At 45.9% G+C, this 17,137-nt stretch overlaps 2 long non-coding RNA genes across 2 annotated transcripts in view; one reads left to right on the top strand and one right to left on the bottom strand.

Annotated features, from left to right (window-relative positions):
- LOC123569440 (uncharacterized) overlaps window positions 1-16,860 on the top strand; it is a 36,204-nt gene extending 19,344 nt beyond the window's left edge. Inside the window, exon 3 of the long non-coding RNA XR_006693131.3 lies at window positions 14,954-16,860. This is a non-coding gene — a long non-coding RNA (uncharacterized lncRNA). The remainder of the gene's footprint in view (window positions 1-14,953) is intronic.
- On the bottom strand, window positions 877-6,319 carry LOC135967931 (uncharacterized). Its single transcript, XR_010582259.2, has 2 exons — window positions 6,055-6,319; window positions 877-1,788 (listed from the first exon to the last, which is right to left on the bottom strand). It is a non-coding gene; the product is annotated as an uncharacterized lncRNA (long non-coding RNA).
- Window positions 16,861-17,137: the final 277 nt, after the last annotated feature.

The following is a 17,137-nucleotide window of genomic DNA, read 5'->3' as shown; positions in this document are numbered from 1 at the left end:
TGGAGATAGTGTCCTCTTACCCGTCATTGACTGTCCAGTTCAGCACACAGGGGAGGTGGTCTTATTAAGGTAAATAAGACTCACCATTTTCAGTCATCTCAAGGCGATGATAATGAACCTGTATAGGTTTGGCCTGGAAGGCCTCGATTTGTTGTCTGACAAATGCCATAAGCTTATTAAAGATTATAGGCCCGAGAGTGAGGAAGAGTAGAAGAGTGAGTAAAGGACCAAGAAATGGCAGGAGATAGGGGAGAAGTCCATCGAGTCCAGTCCATAGTGGATTGGCGGCCAGGCCTTTTCTGCGCTTTTCTAGTTCTTCTTGCAAAGTTTTTATCTTATCTCTGACGATTCCGGATTTGTTGGCGTAAAAACAGCACTTTTCCTGTAAAGCCAAACATATCCCTCCCTGTTCTGCCGTTAACAAATCTAGACCTCTTCTATTCTGGAGAACTACTTCAGCTAACGAGTCTACTTGGTCTTGTAAATCTTGTATGGTACTGGATAAGGTCTGTACATCTGAAATTAATTGATTGGATAATTTAGTATATTGGGTTAGTGAGACTCCTAGGCCTGTGGCTCCTGTAGTAAAAGCAGTGGTGATTCCTAGTCCAGCCAACAAGGGAATAAATTGTATGGCTCGTTTCGGTCTATAAATAAAATGTTCAATAGCGGGGATGGGGATAGGTTCATCTCCAGGGATGATATCAATGTCGGGGAGAAGAGTGGCCAGAACACAAAGCCCTGTCCAATTTGTAGGTAGATAAGTATATGCCATGTTGTTTCCACAGATGAAAACCGAGCCATTTATAGCACACAAAGGGTTGGTGGCATTGATTATGGAAGTACAGTTGCCAAACACAACATAGCCTAAATCAATTTCTTTAGTGTTATTATATGATGGTGAAAAGAGGCAAGAGGAATTAGAAAACGTCATCGGTTGAACTAAGGGGGGGGGGTAATAGGACAGGAATTATTTACTAAGGATTCATTTGAGTAATTGACATAGGGCAATGAAAGGTTAGGTATGGCTAGAGGAATAGGGGGGCCCATTTTAAGACAAAGCCAACAATCATGGGCCAGGCTTGTATTGGACATTTGAAGTAAATTGTAAGTAGCATTGAGGATATCAAAGGTTTGGGCATCGAGCCTAAAATTATCTCTAAGCTCAGGCAGGGCTAAAGGGTGATATTGAAGTTCAGGATATTGAGCTTTATGAATTTCTTCTAATTTTTTCTGGACGGTTTTAATTCTTGCAGTATCTAATGGGCCTCCTCCATCAGAAATGTGAACGGGGGCGGTAGTGCTCCAACAAACAGGCTTTCCTTTTTGGCCGTTACAAGGAGATTATACAAGTTTATTAGTGGATCCTAATACTTGTACGTCATTGATGCCTCCAGTTTGTGTTTTTAGTAACGTGGCCGTATAATATGTTCTATTGCCTGGTTTGCATTGTTGATAGGAGGTATAACAGGAACTATGTACAGAAGATTGGAAAGAGCTACAAGGGCATTCTAGGAGCGGCCCGCTAGGTGAGGTATCTCTTGGGGTAGACTTACATTTCCATAACTGGTTTGGCATTAGGTAAGCTGTCTTGCCCGTGCAGGTCACCTGGGTGATTCTATCTGACGGAGGTTCAGATATTTGTCCCCCTCTGCAGTCACAAGGCTGGCCGTATTGTTTTCGTAATAATTCTTTTGCCTTACGAGGGTCACCAAAACCTGCATAGACTGTCACTATGTTATATAGAGCGATTATTCTCCAAAGGAATTTCATGTTAGGCTTCATTTTCTGAAAAACAAGAAGGAAAGAACTTCTCAGGGAGATTTATCTTCCCTGGACTGACAATGGTTATGATTTATTTGTCTTACCAATCTTTCAGGCAGCCATCTGGCTGCATCATTTTTTTGTGAGAAGATGCACACTGAGCCTCTTCCCCAAATTAAAACTGGATCCGGGCCATGCCATGAACTATCAAGTGGATCTTTCCATTTTACCATTGCAAACTGTTTTTGAGATTCAGGATGCCAGAAACGGTCGGCAGCCGATTTTCCATGACTGTCCAAATTTAAAAAATTAAGGATAAACAGGGCATGATTGAGTATGTTTCTGGGGGTACCCTTCACGGGGTACCAGCTCCCCCCTTTTAATTTTGTGATAATAGTTTTTAATGACAGATGAGCTCTTTCTACTATACCTTGTCCTTGGGGATTATAGGGAATGCCTGTGGTATGTTTAATTTGTAGGGTATTACAAAATTGTAAGAAGGTTTTGGCTATATAACCGGGGCCATTATCTGTTTTGATTTGTTTGGGTATTCCTAAGATGGAAAAGCAGTGTAATAAATGAGCTATGACATGTTTGGTGGCCTCTCCTGTTTGGAGAGTTGCACTGATGAATCCACTATAGGTGTCTATGCATACATGGATATATTTTAGTTGACCGAATTCTAAGTGGTGAGTAACGTCCATTTGCCAAATTTCGTTGGGGATGAGTCCTCGGGGGTTAACTCCTAGATGGGGAACAGGTAAATATGTTATGCAGTTGGCGCATTGTTTAACTATTTGTCGAGCTTGTTCTCTGGTAAGTTTAAACATAAGTCTTAAGGTTTGGGCGTTTAAATGATGTAAGGCATGTGCTTTTTGTGCTTGTTGCAAATTGTCTGTAGTGACTGTGGCTATGGTTTTTGTTGCCGTGTCAGCTGTTGTGTTACCTTGTGTTAAAGGTCCCGGTAATCCTGAATGTGCTCTAATATGCCCAAGAAAAAAGGGAGTAGTCCTTTTTCGGATAAGTTGTTGACATTGTAAAAATAGGTTAGCTGTGTCTGAAATATGTTTAATTTGAGACACGGTCTCTAAGAGGGGTATTGAATGAGCCAGGTAGGTGCTGTCTGTATAAATGTTAAGTGGCTGACAAGGAAAAGCTGATAGTGCTGCAATTATAGCTTGCAATTCGACCAGCTGAGCTGATGTATAAGTGGTCTGGAATTTAACGACTACATTATTGTAAGTATAAGCGGCAAGTCCTGTGGAAGATCCATCAGTGAAAATTAGTAATGCGTCATTGAGAGGTTCTTTACTGGTAATATGGGGAAATACAAACGCATGAAGTTTGCAAAATTGAATAAGTTTGTTAGGTGGGTAATGGTTGTCAATCGCGCCAGTATAAGAAGCGCAAGCAATTGGCCAGGCTTCCGTATTTTGTAACAGCCAATGGATGCGTGATTGAGTGTAGGGCTGTATAATGGTAGAGGGTTCTATTCCAAAGTATTTTCTACTGTTTTCTCTTCCCAAGATAATTAGATCAGCTATGGCATCATAATAAGGCAACAAAACCTTTTTAGGGGAGGAGGGCAGGTGTACCCACATAATGGGATTGTTCTGCCAAAATAGGCCAGTAGGGGTTATTGTTGTGTTAAAAATAAGGAATATTAATGGCTGAGAATAATCAATACTGGTAACAAATTGTGTTGCAATGGCATGTTCTACCTGTTGGAGTGTTATTAATGCTTCTTTAGTAATGGACCTGGGGGATTTTGGATTAGAGTCTCCTTTTAATATATCGAAAAGAGGTTTTAACTCTCCTGTGGTGAGCTTTAAGTACGGTCGAAGCCAATTTATGTCTCCCAGTAATTTTTGGAAATCATTTAAAGTTTTTAAATGATCACGACGTATAACGGCCTTTTGATTAATGATTTTGGGTCCATTAATTTGGAAACCAAGATAAGTGTATGGATCTTGTAATTGTACTTTTTCTGGGGCTATTTGTAGTCCGGCTGCTGTTAACTCTTGTTTGAGTTGGGCGAAGCACTGTAAGACTTGTTCGCCAATTTCTCCTGTTATTAAAATATCATCCATATAATGTATAATATACATTTGTGCCCATGTTTTTCTGACTGGCTCTATAGCGGCAGCTACATATTTTTGACACAAGGTAGGACTATTGGCCATACCCTGAGGTAAGACTTTCCATTGATAGCGCTTCATTGGTTGTTTAAAATTTGTAGATGGAAGACTAAAGGCAAATCTTTTCTGGTCAGCAGGGTGAAGGGGAATTGTAAAAAAGCAATCTTTAAGGTCAATAATGATTTTAAAATATTTTTGAGGAATCGCAACCGGTGAAGGCAATCCTGGTTGTAAGGCACCCATAAGGATCATAGTGATATTTACTGCTCTTAAATCTTGTAAGAGTCTCCATTTACCAGACTTCTTTTTAATAACAAAAATAGGTGTATTCCACGGGGAATTACTTTCCTCAATATGTCCTGCTGCTAGTTGTTCCTGCACTAACTGTTGGGCAGCACTTAGTTTATCATTGAGTAAAGGCCACTGATCAACCCAAACGGGCTCATCTGACTTCCAAGTAATGGGGTCAGCGCACCTTTGGGGTGCAGGTATGTCAGTGGCCTGAGCTAAAAATTTCCAAACCCCTTTTTATCAAGTTGTCCTGAAACCAGTATAGGCTGTGGGATACTGTTCTCTCCTTTTCCAAGACCTTTACCAGGGGTGTATCCTTGAGTTAACATTTGTGCAGTAACTATATCATTTGGACTACACATTATAATTTTTATTTGAGAGAGCAGATCTCGCCCCCAAAGGTTAACAGGTAGGTAAGGGATGACAAATGGCTTAATGAGGCCTGAATTGTTTTCTTTATCTGTCCATGTTAGGTATTTAGAACTTTGTTTAGGATTACTGCTTTGTCCAATTCCTCTCAAGTGAGTTAAAGTTTCTGTAGTAGGCCAATGAGAGGGCCAATCTTCCTGTTTAATGATAGTTACATCAGCCCCTGTGTCTATTAGTCCAGTGAATGCCTTCCTGTCTAACCATAAGGTTAGAGAGGGTTTTTGATTTGTAATTGGTTGCACCCAATATATATCTGATGATCCGAAACCTTTTCTATTTCTATTAGAGTATTGGATATTATTATCTGTTTTAACCAAAGGTAGCAGGAGTAACTGAGCTATTCTAACTCCTTGAGGGACAGTAATAATACTATCAATAGCTCTGGCCATAATTTTAATTTCTCCTTCATAATCATTATCAATAACTCCAGGGAGGACTTGTAAGCCTCTCATGGTGACACTACTTCTTCCTAAAAGTAGCCCAAAAGTGTTAGGTGGTAAGGGTCCATATATTCCGGTATTTAAGGTTTGCGGTCCCATTTCAGGTGTTAATATTGTGTGGGAGGTGGAACTGAGGTCCAATCCTGCACTTCCTGGGGTTGCTCTACTAAGTTTTGAAATGGATTGCTGTTGCTGGCTGGAACAAAGCTGACTGCCCCATATGCTTGTTTCGGGGCCTGAGGCTGGCCCCTCATCCCGTTTCCCTGCCTGGGGGGTAAAGGATTTCCTTGACTGTCAGTTTTAGATTTACATTCGTTTGCCCAGTGCCTTCCTCTTTTACACCTTGGGCAAAGGCCTGGGATTTTTGCTTCTGGACTCTTATTTTGGTTTTCACAGCAATCTTTTGCAAAGTGTCCCCTTTTACCGCATCTAAAACATTCCCCTTTATCTTTACCTTTGTTAATGAGGAAGTCTCTTACTGTTTGGCCACTAAAAGCGGCGGCCATTGCTAGGCCTTGTTGATATGAGGGCCCAATATCTGAACAAAGGCGAATGTATCCTGTTAAATCTGTTTTCTTTCGATAAGGTCTGATTGCCGCTTGGCAGGCGGGGTTAGCATTTTCATAAGCTAACTGTTTAACATAATCTACACCCGTTTCTGCATTTCCAAAGATTCTACCTGCCATGGTCATAAGTCTATGCACAAAGTCTGAAAATGGCTCATCGGGTCCTTGTTTAACCGCTGTGAGCGAGGCCCCCGGATCTCCTTTAACGGGAAGTTTTCTCCAGGCTTTTGTAGCAGCAGCCTGGATTTGTGAGAACAGTCCAGGGTCATATTGCATTTGGGCCTGAGTGTCTTTTACAAAATCAAAAAATTTAAACAAATCATTACCTTTAACCTTTACTCCTCGTATCTTTAAAGCCTCTTTTAATTGGCCTACATATATTTGATGTTGGCTTAATTCTTGTCCCATTTCAGACGCGTCACTTACCTTCGATTCTGACGCGGCAGGTTCCCGCGGTGATCGGAAGAGTTTGACTCCTTTTGTCTTCGTTAGCGGTCGACCATCCTTTGGCGTCCTCTTCCTCACGGAGTCCCTCGTTTCCAGGTCCCTGTTCGGGCGCCACGTATCCCGGCCCGCGGGATAGTCAGAGCAGGCCCTGGAGGAGGGGGTGGGAATTTGGGGAACAAGAAACACGAGAAATGGAGACAAGACAGTGCTCTGATCAAGTCTCGTTTAATGGAGGTAATGCACTGCCTTATATACACTTGGAAGGGAAGGGGTTGGGCTAAGGCGGAAATGATCTCATTGCCGAAGGCGTGGCCAGGTTAGTTTCGGTTTCTCCGTCTGACGTCATGTTGCGCTTGTGCTATTAAGTAACAATTTTCCCAGGCGTGGGAAAAGTGAGTGAAGAAGAAGCAGGAAGAGCGCCATCTTTAACGAGGTATTAGTACAGGGGAAAAAAGGCAAAGATAGGGAGGAGGTAGAAGGTGGAAATGAATAGAGCTCAGGCGTTTTAATCATTAATTATTATTCGCTATGGCCGGGGCGTACAGCTCCGGACACCGCGCCGCTGGTTCAAGCGATTATCTGGCTTCAGCCTCCTGAATAGCTGGGACTACAGGCGTGCGGCACCATGCCCAGCTAATTTTTGTATTCTTAGTAGAGACGGGGTTCACCATGTTGGCCAGGCTGGTCTTGAACTCCTGACCTCAGGTGATCCACCCTCCTCGGCCTTCCAAAGTGCTGGGATTATAGGCGTGAGTCGCTGCGCCCAGCCTGTTTGTTTCTGATATTTGTGGCATGTGCTTATTTTCTATTGCTGCAGAATAAACTACTGTAAACTGTAGTAGCTTAAAACACCAAGAACCACGTATTTGCAGATGATTTTGCAATTTGGGCAGGGCTGCATGTAGTGTCCGCTGGAGTCCTTCCTGCAACTACATTTGCCTGGGAGATAGGCTGGCTCTGGAATATCCAAGAATAGTTCCACTCACATGTCCAGAATGGCTGGGGGCCGGCTGGGTCTTTCTCCACGTGGACACTCATCATTTAATAATCCTTCCTGAACTTCGCTACATGGTGCACGGATCCCAGAGGCCTCTTGCAGCCCAGACCAGGAGCTGGCGCAGTGTCACTTTTGATGCATCCCACGGGTCAAAGCAAGTCACAGACCAGCCCAGAGTCCACGTGGGAGGGAAATGGACTCTGGGCTAGTCTGTGATAGACCCTCTTGATAGAAGGAGGAGGAAAGAATCAGTGTACATGTTTAATCTACCACACCACTTTTGTTGTTTTTTTTTTTTTTTGGAGACGGAGTCTTGCTCTGTCGCCCAGGCTGGAGTGAGTGGTGCGATCTTGGCTCACCGCAAGCTCCGCCTCCCGGGTTCACGCCATTCTCCTGCCTCAGCCTCCCGAGTAGCTGGGACCACAGGCGCCACCACCTCGCCCGGCTAGTTTTTTGTATTTTTTAGTAGAGACGGGGTTTCACCATGTTAGCCAGGATGGTCTCGATCTCCTGACCTCGTGATCCACCCGTCTCGGCCTCCCAAAGTGCTGGGATTACAGGCTTGAGCCATTGTTTTGTTTTTGAGACAGGGTCTCCTCTGTCACCCAGGCTGGAGTGCAGTGGCATAATCACGGCTCACTGCAGCCTCAACCTTCCAGGCTCAAGCAATCCTCCTACCTCAGCCTTTTGAGGAGCTGGGACCACAGGCATGTGCCACCATGCCTAGCTAATTTTTAAATTTTTTTTTGTAGAGACTGGGTCTCCCTACATTGCCCAGGCTAGTTTCGAACTCCTAGGCTAAAGTAATTCTCTTGCCTCAGCTTCCCAAAGTGCTAGGATTACCGGTGTGAGCCACTGCACCTGGACCACAACACCATTAGAAAAAAAAAAAAATTATTGGCTGGGCGCAGTGGCTCACGCCTGTAATCCCAGCACCTTGGGAGGCCAAGGTGGGAGGATCACCTGAGGTCGGGAGTTCAAAACCAGACTAACATGGAGAAACCCTGTCTCTACTAAAAATCCAAAAAATTAGCCGGGTGTGGTAACACATGCCTGTAATCCCAGCTGCTTGGGAGGCTGAGGCAGGAGAATCACTTGAACCTGGGAGGCAGAGGTTGTGGTGAGCCGAGATCGTGCCATTGCACTCCAGCCTGGGCAACAAGAGTAAAACTTCACCTCAAAAAAAAGAAAAAAAAAATTCTTTTACTGCCATTTGAATGGGGTTTTGGAGGGAGAAAAAGTCAATGTTTGTGCTCAGTCTTCCACTTTTATCCATAATAACCTAGAAGATCAACCTGTTGCTCTTCTCCACCTCTAATTCCCTACCGGTTGCATCCATAGCCCCATTCTAGCGCCTTTTGCTGTTTTCTACATACTTCTGCTGAAGCAGGGAGTACCTTGGAGGAGGTAAAACTTAAGTCTTCTTAGCTGAATTTTGTGGAGAATCGTAAGATAGGTCTAAGCAGAATGAGATAGGCCTTTGATAAAATGTTTGCATTCATTTTAATTTTGTTTTGCATTATCTTATTTGTTTTTTCAAACTTGTAAAGTTATTATTATTATTATTTTTTTTTTTTTTTTTTTGAGACGGAGTCTCGCTTTGTCGCCCAGGCTGGAGTGCAGTGGCCGGATCTCAGCTCACTGCAAGCTCCGCCTCCCGGGTTTACGCCATTCTCCTGCCTCAGCCTCCCGAGTAGCTGGGACTACAGGCGCCCACCACCTCGCCCGGCTAGTTTTTTGTATTTTTTAGTAGAGACGGGGTTTCACCATATTAGCCAGGATGGTCTCGATCTCCTGACCTCGTGATCCACCTGTCTCGGTCTCCCAAAGTGCTGGGATTACAGGCTTGAGCCACTGCGCCCGGCCCAAACTTGTAAAGTTATAAAAAGAAATTGTGGCCAGCCATGGTGGCTCACACCTGTAATCCCAACACTTTGTGGTTTCAAGGCAGGAGATTGAGGCCAGGAGTTTGAGACCAGCCTGGGCAATATAAAAAGCAATGCCTAGGTCCCTCCCCAGATTCCGTGCATTGGACCCAGGTATTATGCATTTTTTTTTCTTTTTTTTTTTGAGACAGAGTCTTGCTCAGTCGCCCAGGCTGGAGTGTGGTGGCGTGATCTTGGCTCACTGCAAGCTCCGCCTCCCGGGTTCACGCCATTCTCCTGCCTCAGCCTCCCGAGTAGCTGGGACTACAGGCGCCCGCCACCACACCCGGCTAGTTTTTTTGTATTTTTAGTAGAGACGGGGTTTCACCATGTTAGCCAGGATGGTCTCGATCTCCTGACCTCGTGATCCGCCCGTCTCGGCCTCCCAAAGTGCTGGGATTACAGGCGTGAGCCACCACGCCCGGCCAGTATTAAGCATTTTTTAAAGTTTTCTGGATATTCCAGTGTGCAGCCACCATTCAGAACTGCTGGCCCTGAAGCGTGTTTATATCTTCTTGGGAACGAGGGAGGAAAGTTGATGCAGGAGGGAGAAGAGCCCATTTCAGAAGTGAAAACCCAAGAAAGTGAAAATGGCAGCCCCAGAGCCCAAGTAAGGATGCTGGCAACAAGTAAGGCTGAAGTTCAAGCAACAGAAAATTCCAACTGAAACTGACTTTCCCAATACAGTTGGTTATCAGTAACTACAGTAGCAAAGGTAGGGTGTGTGACAGACACAATGAATTACCCGCCCTAATGTCATTCTACCTTCTGCCTTCCTCATCAAACCAAAATTTGCTTCAGGGCAGGAAGGTGGCCAGCCCCAGTGCTGAATCATGTTTGGTCTAAGCTGAGGGTGACAATACTGTTCTCTGCCTCCCCAGCCTTGTGGTTACAGCACGACTGCCCCAGAGATGACTAAGGCCCTGACGTCGTTTGGTCTCTTCTTTCTGCCTCCTGTAGTGTTGACTTCAATCTTGGACTCTACCCAGGGCTGCTGTTCTGGAAGTAGTTCCAGAACTCAAGTCCTCATGCCACACCAACCAGGAGAAGAGAGGGAGTTTTTTTCTGGTAGCACCTGAGGAGGAGGGTTGACGCTTCTCTTTTCCAAAACTCTGGCAGGTGGCTGTCCCCTGGGTCATTTTTCATTGATCACTGTGATCCCTGAACTGACCAGTGTGGCCAGGAGCAGGGAATATATGGAAAGGTTTAAGCCAACCATGGTGTATCCTTGGAATTGGGGATGGAGTCGGTCTCATTCAGATCACATGGCTGAGAATAGGAATGGGTAGTTTCATAAAGGAAATCCGAGGGGTTGATACCAGGAAGATGGGGAACAAAGGCTGGGCAGCAAACCACTCTCACAGCAGATGAGGAACACATCTTCCATCATAATAGGCAGGAGGCTGGACAGATGGGTATCGTCACAGAAGGATCTGTGGGCTGGAGGGCAGGGATGGTGTGAGAGCTCCTTCCTGGTCATTTCACTCTGTCAGTAAGACATGGATGAGGTCTTGAATCAGCTAGGAGGGGTCTGGAAACTTCTGGGTCAGGTCTTGTGTGGGGTGCTGGGGATGAAAGGATAAACAGGACAACATCCTTGCTCTCCAGTAGCTACTGATTTGATGGGAAAAACCCACAGCCTGAGGGAATATAATGGAAAGTATGTGATGGCAGCACCCATTCCCCTTATTCAGGTAGCAACATCCCCATTTTCCTGTAAAGAATAACCCCTTCCTCATTCTCAGCCCACATGATTACAGTGGAGCTCACTTCTCTCTCTGGCTCCAGGGGTGGGCACATGATCCAGTTTGGGCAAAATTAGGCAGCACTTGGAAATTATCTGGGGATGGTGGCACATGCCTGTATTCCCAGCTACTTGGGAGGCTGAGGCAGGAGGATAGTTTGAGCCCAGGAATTTGAGGTTGCAGAGTGAGTGTAACACTCTGTACACTTGCAACAGAGCAAGACCCCATCTTTAAAAACAAACAGACAACAACAAAAAATCAGCCCTGGGATTTTTTGTTTGTTTGTTTTAGTTGCTAAGATTATAGTATGTATGCAAGCCTTGAAATGGTTGCTGGCTATTTCTGTGACCATTTCAGGAGAGCCCCCCTGAGAATGAAGACAACACAGAGGAAAGCACAGCTGAGTAGCATGTAGAGATACGGTGCGTGAGCTCCTGGATGCACCCATACCTGAAGCAAGACCTATTCTTGGTCTCTTTTGTTTGGTTACATGAAGCAAATGTTTCCTTTATAAGAAAATTGAAACCCTTTAGATCAGAAGCATCCTGATGAATACAGAGGTCTCTCAAACCTGTGTATTTGATTCCTGAACCGAGAGCATCACATGTCTCTGTCTTATCTGTTCTATTCCTCCTCACACCTTTCGTGTCCTGCATCCCTGTCACTCATCCCACCTAAGGGGTCCCTTAGATAATCATTCTTGTCATGTATTCATTCAACAAGTATGCCTTACGAGTGTCTACAGGGGTGGCAATGAGCTGTGTGCTGTATGTATGGCAATGTCAGTGAATATACATGGTGAGCACTCAGCCCCTCCCCAATCCATGCCCATGGCAGACATTGTTAATCAACCCATGAATTCTTTTTGAACCTGAAAGTGGCCTCAGATTCTTTGTCATCATAGCACTCTAGACAGGCACAACCAACTGGTTGAAGTTGACATAGAAGATGGAACCTAGCTTCATCCTCTTTCTCCTTGATGGCTGCCCCTCCTCTCTGGCTCTGCCCAGTGAGTGCCCACTCTCCTACCTGCTCATGAGAGGAGTGGCAGAGGAGCATGCTGGATCTTCATTCCCTTTGGAAGAGATTGAGAATTTGGCTGCTTCTAGTAAATGAGGAGGATTCTGTTCTGCTCTCCATGAATGTCACTGTCCCTGGCAATAAAGTGTGCATTAGTAGAGTCTGTGGGATTGTTGCACCTGGTTTGGGCATGTCCTTTGATAAAGGATTCCTTTATTATAGGGTCCTAAAAGACAGCCTCTTTCAACATACCCGTTGGGGACTGGGCCAGTTGTAGAGAGGTGTGTTCCAGTCACTCATGTATAGCTAGTTAGTGCCATGATAGAGGCTGCGGGCTGAAAGCTTTGCTGGAAACAAAAGAAAATAGACTTCTCCTGTAGAATGGAGAACCATACTTTCATTTGGAGCTTTAATATCTATAGCAAAGACCATGGCTTTAAAACCATGTGTCAAAAGGAAAAACACTTTCATCTTGACCTCTTCAACTTATAAAATGGATCCCTTTCTTAATCATCTAAAATTATATGTATAACTATAAACTGTAAAATTACAAGTACCTGAAGATACTTGTACAAAAAGAATAAACTTGCCTTTAATTAAAAAAAAGTTGGGGGGGGGTGCAGATGCAGTGGCTCATGTCTATACTCCCAGCACTTTGGGAGGCAAGAGGCTCACTTGAGCCCAGGAGTTTGAGATCAGCTTGGGAAACATAGTGAGACCGTGTCTCTATAAAAATAACAATTAAAAACAGTAGCCAGTTGTGGTGGTGCACACTTGTAGTTCTAGCTACTCAGGAGGCTGAGGTGGGAGGATCGCCTGAGCCCAGGAGGTTAGGGCTGCAGTGAGCAATGATGGTGTACTGCACTCTCTCCTGGGAGACAGAGTGAGACACTGTCTCCGAGGAAAGAAGAAACCCCTAGTGTCATCTTCAAGGTGAAATATGGCTCAGGGCAATAGTGGATCCATCACAGAAGGGAGACAGGACTGAAATACTCTAGCGGTTGGGGAGATTCGAGTCATTAGGACTCTTAAGTTTGTAAGGAATTCTCTACTCTCTACAGAGAGAATAGAGAGAACTTAAGCAATGAGGAGAATTTATCATAAGGACAAAATGCCAGGGATCGAGCAGGGCCTCAGGGATAGCCAAAGGCAGAGACTGGAGTGTTGTAAGAACTTAGGAAGTTCTCTCCATTTCTCTCTTCTCTGCATGTTTGTTTTGTCCTCTCTCTCTTCCAGTTCTTTGTTTCCAGTTCCCATGGCAGAGAATGAATGCCGTAACAGATCGTGTTTATGGATTCTCTAAGAGGTAGACAGACGGTTTTGGGGTGTCTTTGCAACAACTCCAAGTTCCCCAGCAAAGGGCTCTCACCCACCCAGTTTGGGACAGGAACCCACCCTGGTCCAATTTCCTGTGTCCACTGGGGAGGGTTTATATAAGATGCTAGGCTGGCTGTGCCCACTGGAGGCAAGTTGGCAATGCCAATGAGCTGTGAGATAGTGCGGATTTCTCAGAAACGATGGGGAGACGATTTTCAGGTAATAGAAAACAAAATCAATATCCCCCATGTGATTTGAGGAAGACTTCTTGCAGGCGGTAGGTTTAAAACGAGTGTCTGAGGCACTTCCTCACTTTCTCCCTAACCCCTTAAATCCTCCTGCCACCCTGTCTTGCCCCAGATGCCCCTGGTTAAGCCCTACTCCCCTCCCTGGCCCCTGCTCTGGGGCTGCTGAACCATGCTAAAGAGCACATGCAGTGTGGGGGCCTCTGCAAATGTGAGAACCCCCAGCCCTGGGTGAAGAGCTGCCTCCTCTCAGCCGTCTGGTAATTCCCTTATACATTTTCCGAACAGGCAAAGCCAATGCGTCCAAGGCCTCAGGTGACTTTGGCTAGTGGCAGGGTCTTCCCTGGTCAGGGAAAGGCACCCTGGCTTCTGGCAATGGCTGAACAGGCCCCAGCGCTGCCATGGGCTTCAGGCCTCTGGCACCTCCACATTCCCTGTGCACCCACCCGCTGCCCCCAGCCCTCTGATGTCCCTCCTGTGTATGTTGCTGTTTGGATTATTACTGCCCTCTCATGCTGCAGGCTGGATCCTTGAGGCCGAGAATGCTTGACACTAGAGAGTGGCCCTTTCCTCAGGGTCTCCACACTCAGGGATCCTGGGCTCCAGCAGGCTGAAGACCTGGGAGATCTGGAACTCCACAGAGACCCCCTCCCCACTGAGCTCCCTTCCTGTCCCCTACCCTCACCAAAGACCCCTTAAACTCTCACCTGACTCCCTGTCTACTTCTCCGAATCATGCCAGACATCCTTGTCCCTGATGACACCAGAAAGGAAGCTTTTTGGCAGCCTTTTCTTCCCATTAAAAACTTGTGGACTTGGCCAGGCGCGGTGGCTCACGCCTGTAATCCCAGCATCTTGGGAGGCCAAGGCAGGAAGATCACCTGAGGTCAAGAGTTCAAGACCAGCTTGGCCAACATAGTGAAATCCTGTCTCCACTAAAAATACAAAAATTAGCTGGGTGTGGTGGCGCACACCTGTAATCCCAGCTACTCGGGGGGCTGAGGCAGGAGAATTGCTTGAACCTGGGAGGTGGAGGTTGCAGTGAGCTAAGACCACGTCACTGCACTCCAGCCTGGGTGACAGAATGAGACTCCATCTCAAACAAACAAACAAACAATACTTGTGGACTCCATCTCTCCTACTCCTGCTCCTGGCTCAGAGGAAGAAGTTTGCCTTCTGTTGTCCAGAGCTACTTCTATTTCCTCAGGGACTTGGTCCCATCAGTTCTTGCCTCTTTATTAATAGTGTAGAGTTTACGACTTTGGAATAGTAGAGTCCTGATGCTCATTTAGTAGCTTTTGTGACCTTGGGCTGTCCAAACGACCTTTCTAAGCCTCAGTGTTAACATCTGTAAAACAGAAGTGTAATAGACAGTTTCCTTGGGTATCCTTAGGGGATTGGTTCCGGGACCCTGTTGGATACCAAAATCTGAGGATGCTAAAGTTCCTGATATAAAATGGTGCAGAAGTATTTGCGTGTAACTTAAGTACAACCTCTTGTGTACCTTAAATATTTTCTAGATTACCTAATACAATATAAATGCTATGCAAATAGTTGTTATATTGTATTGTTTTTATTTGTATTATTTTTATTGTTGTATTGTTATTTTTTGTTTTGTTTTGTTTTTCAGATATTGTCTATCTGCTGTTGGTTAAATCTGAGGATGTATAGCTGGGCGTCGTGGCACACACCTGTAACCCCAGCTACTCAGGAGACTGCGGCAGGAGAATCGCTTGAGCCTGGGAGGCAGAGGTTACAGTGAACTGAGATCATGCCATTGGACTCCAGTCTGGGTGATAGAGCGAGATTCCGTCCGCCCACCAAAAAAAAAAAAAAAATCTGAGGATGTAGAACCCGTGGATACAAATGACCAACTGCACATGCCTCGTGAGATTCTCAAGGTATCAAATGAGGTTTATCAGATGAAGTGCTTAGCCCGGTTTCTAGCAGGTAGCAAGTAAAATAGTGTTCCTCCCTCCCCCATACACTCAGAAGATGACCTCACCTTCCACTTTCTTGAAAAAACAGAAACCCTTGATGGAAAGTCCTGGAATCTGCAGCTCCTCCCAGGCCCAAGCTGTCCTATTCTAATCCTTTCAAAGGCTTCCCTTCTTCCCATCCAAGGCAATCCCTCCCCTATGCCTGGATCTATCCCCACTGGACACAGGAGCCTCATTCCCCTGTCACCCCATCCCATGTCTCCCTCATAGTACTGGCTTCTCCTCTTCAGTATGCTGATGGCCTTAAACCTCTCCCTTCTTCAAAAGAGGAGCACAGGACCTCCGGTTCTGCCTCCCTTCTCGCTCCCAGAGGAGCATCTTGGAGAGCTGCATCATCACAGCATGTCCTCTGGCCTTCTCTGGGAAGCATTTACTCAGGGAAGGACCAGTTTCTGGGATCAGCTCTGGTCTTGAGATAATCTGAGATCATCCATTTCAGCCACCCCATGGCTGGGCCTCTTCTCCAAGGGCCAGAAAGTCTTCTACCCCTTGGCATCATTGAGGATAAGGGCTCAGCACTGGACCCTCCTCGTTGCCCTTTCAGGGCCTGAAGCAGGCTGGGGCCTTCCAGTGCAGACCTTCAAAGCTGGGTATGCAGTCCCTCAGGTCTTGTTTCCACTGGGGCCCCGACCTTCCCCGCCCTCAACCCTGCCCTGGAAGAGAGTGTGGCAGGAGCTCTGGGTGTCCATCTCTATATCCTCGGATAAAGGCTAAGCCCTGGGGGAGGTGACCCCAGAGACTGTGGTTGAGGACCAGCCAGTCAATGCAGGAGAACCCCTGTGGCCTCAGTGGCCTCCTGTGGCCTTGGTGGCCCCTGGTTGATAGTTGCAACAGGAACATGCTGATGGAGGCATGCAGCTTAGGAGTGGGTGATCAGGGCTGAGAGAGAGGCCTAGGAGATGACATGCTGGCCAGTGACAAAGGTAATGATGTTGAAGCGAGGCCATAAAGTGCGTGGCTATGGACAGGTGTCTGTTTGGTATAGTGGTTTGGGTGAGGAGGTGGAGTATATGGGAAAGCCTCCTGTTGAACTTGCAGCCATCAGCACATTGTAATCAAATGGACCAATATTTCGTCACTATGAAAACGTCACGAGGGTTTTTGTTTGTCTGAGACAGTCTCACTCTGGAATGCAGTGGTGTGATCTCAGCTCGCTGCAACCTTGACCTCCAGGGCTCAAGTGACCCTCCTGCCTCAGCCTCCTGAGTAGCTGGGACAGAAGGTGTGCACCACCATGCTTGGCTAATTTTTGTGTTTTGTAGAGACAAGGTTTTGCTATGTTGCCCAGGTTGGTCTAGAACTCCTAGGCTCTAGTGATTCTCTCGCCTCAGCCACACAAAGTGCTAGGATTATAGGCATGAGCCACTGTGACCAGCCATCGTAAGGGTTTTGAGGTATGAAGGAAGGAAAAGAAAGAGAAAGAAAGAAAGAAGGAAAGCAAAGAAAGAAAGAAGGAAAGGAAAGAAAGAAAGAAAGAAAAAGAAAGAAAGGAAGAAAGAAAGAAAGAGGAAGGAAGGAAGGAAAGAAAGGAAAGAAAGAACGAATGAACAGAGAAAAGAAAGAAAAAAGAAAGAAAGGAAGAAAGAAAGAAAAGAAAGAACCCAACGCAACCTGACTTAAGCAGAGAAAATAATTTGCTGGCCCATGTTGCTTAAACAGCTGGACTTGGCTTTAGGCCCAGTGAGGTATCTCAGCTCAAACAGTAGCCATCAGGCCTTAGTCTCCCTCCATCTGCCAGTTCAGCTGTGTCTTTGTGGTGGCAAGGATCGCTCCATGTTCCATCCTCTCAGCAACCTCCAACAAGACAATTTCTC

This window comes from Macaca fascicularis, chromosome 16 (assembly GCF_037993035.2).
Source record: "Macaca fascicularis isolate 582-1 chromosome 16, T2T-MFA8v1.1".
In the NCBI taxonomy this organism is placed as follows: domain Eukaryota; kingdom Metazoa; phylum Chordata; class Mammalia; order Primates; family Cercopithecidae; genus Macaca; species Macaca fascicularis.
This window is presented reverse-complemented; position numbering and strand designations above follow the sequence as displayed.